The sequence below is a fragment of the Pinus tabuliformis genome, chromosome 6 (assembly GCF_031772625.1).
Source record: "Pinus tabuliformis cultivar Carrire ecotype Pingquan chromosome 6, CPIR1, whole genome shotgun sequence".
NCBI lineage: Eukaryota > Viridiplantae > Streptophyta > Pinopsida > Pinales > Pinaceae > Pinus > Pinus tabuliformis.
The window spans coordinates 1,037,193,258-1,037,195,803 of NC_142292.1; positions in this window are offsets into that span (position 1 = coordinate 1,037,193,258).

Below are 2,546 nucleotides of genomic sequence, written 5' to 3' on the forward strand. Positions count from 1 at the left end.
TTAGATGAGCATGAAGCATAAATATGTCACACTCTGTATTTCATAGGCTGAATATATTGCAGTTGGATTGGCAAGTTGAGAAGCAATATGGCTTCAGAGGCTACTTGTAGGATCATCTTAATCAAGTGCATGTGATGACCATGATGATAAGTTAAAGCACTGTGAGATCTAGTATCAATACATGGTACAAAAGGAAGTAGTATGCCTTTTGTATTATAGTCAAGGAGATTATCCACGAGTGAAGTTTGTATACTTTAGGGACAAGCTTGGACTTGTTGAATGCCTCCCTCATTGAGAGGGAGTGTTTATGAGATAGCATTGTGTATTGTGTCAAGTACATTCACCTGAATTAGGGAGATTCTCCCTGGGTCAAGTACTTTGACCCGAATTAGGGAGAATGGTTTGACATGGGACTACATTCTCCCAGTGCCATGTATGACCTGAATAAGGAAGAATGGTCTAGGATCATCATGTTCATTTAGCATCGGGCCCTAGATTGTGTAGATAGAATTTGGCCTTTGGTGATTCACCATGTGCCATTGACTCGAATGATGGTGAACCAAGACAAGTTGGGAGGTCATGTGTCAGGTACTCACCCAAATTATGGTGACTAGTTGTATGTTAAATGATATCTAATGTGTCTAAAGTACTGACCCAAATTATGGTGAGCACACACCATAGGTCCGAAGTACTGACCCAAATGATGGGATTAGTCGATGTAGTTGATTTACCATGTGTCTAAAGCATTGACCCAAATTATGGTGAGGATATACCATGGGTCTGAAGTGTTGGCCTAAAAAATGGTAAATTGTTGATGTTATCGATGTACCATGTATCAAAATTGTTGACCTGATTATGGTATTAGGATTTGTTATAAACTTTTTTAGAAAAATCTGTCAATGTGAGAACATCTAGATAATCATTATGAATACCTCCCTACCTAAGAGGGAGTGTTGAATTTTTGTAGCTATGATCAGTCTTCATAATTATTACTTAATTCATTGGTGTATTTATAAATCACGTTCTTCGTGTTATTGACGAAAGAGAAAAAAAAATTGACATGTTCTGCATGACATTTTTAATAGAAGAAATTTTTTAATTTTATTATTTGAATTTTTCGCTGCAAGGAGACAGTCAGCCCTCCTCCTAGTCAAGTTGGCCCCAACCTAAGAGGCACCCATTCATCCCAACAAAATACTATATATATGTGACATTCAACCTCCCTCCAAGAAGCAATTCAGATTTGATTGAGGCAAGCAAGTTTGGCCTATCCAAGGTAGCGAAGGGACATATTCTAAGACAATGAAGGAGCCTATTCTTGAGACAGTGAAGAGGCCTATTATGAGGTAGCGAAGAAGTATTTTAAAGGATGAATATGAGGACTAAAATTATGAGGCAAGGTACATGATCAAAACTTCTGAGGCAGGGTGCAATATCGAAATTCCTATGACAAGTTGTTAACCGAAATTCATGGAAGAAGAAGCAAACCAAAATTTTGATTAAGCTTGACTTGACTAAGAGCTAGTTTAGCCCAGGTTTGACCTAACTATCTTGTTGGTCTGACCTTGTATTTAACTAATGTATCACTATTGAACTTGATGATTTGTCTAAAGAAAAGGTTATTAGGTTTTCCGCCATGTGGTTTTTCCCAGGGTAAACTCTTGTGTTCTTTGTATCGTTATCTCTTCATAATCCTACTGTCATAAATATTATGTTGTTGATGTCTTGTGTGTAATTTCTCAATGATGGAATAATGTACAATAATTTGAAAAAGATACAAAATCATTTGAAGTAATTATCAATACAGAAGACCCTATAAATATCAACAATTCCAGTGTTCTTAATAATACCCTCATAGGAGATTTTTTCAAATAGTTTAAGGTAACAATGTAGAAATTTGCTATTACTAATGAAATCAAATTGAAATCAAGAGATTACAAATCTTCTCTGCTATTATGTGGAATAGAAATCACAATTTAGAAACACGTGCAATGACATTCAACCATTAAAATACCACAAGAACACAATCATTTATAGGGGAACCCAACTGGGAAAAACCCCTTTGCTACTTTTCATTAATCAAATGAGAATGAGAAACTATTACAATGCCTTGCTTCAATCCTGAAGCACACCATGCACTCTAAACTTATTCTCCTGCTGACAAACCTGCTCTGGCCAACACTTAGCCAATTCAAGCGTCATCCAACCTCCTATTTCCTTACACAATGTTGGAGGAAATTATCTCTTAAAATATAGGAATTGTCTCCTATTTGCTTGCTCAATTCCCAAGGAATGATTCACTTGCTTAACTACCAAGCCTATACACTCAACTAGTATACAATTGATAATTACAATGCGCCTTTTCCTCCACTCCAGATAGGGAATTTGAATTACATGCATGTATGCGATATTTTTAGTTGATTTACTAGTTTAACTAAGATATCACTAAGTTAACAACAATTCTACTACTCAACTAGGTACTTGACCTCAATTAACGGAGTCAAACTGAAAATAATTGAACTAGTTTGCTAAATTTTAACAATCAC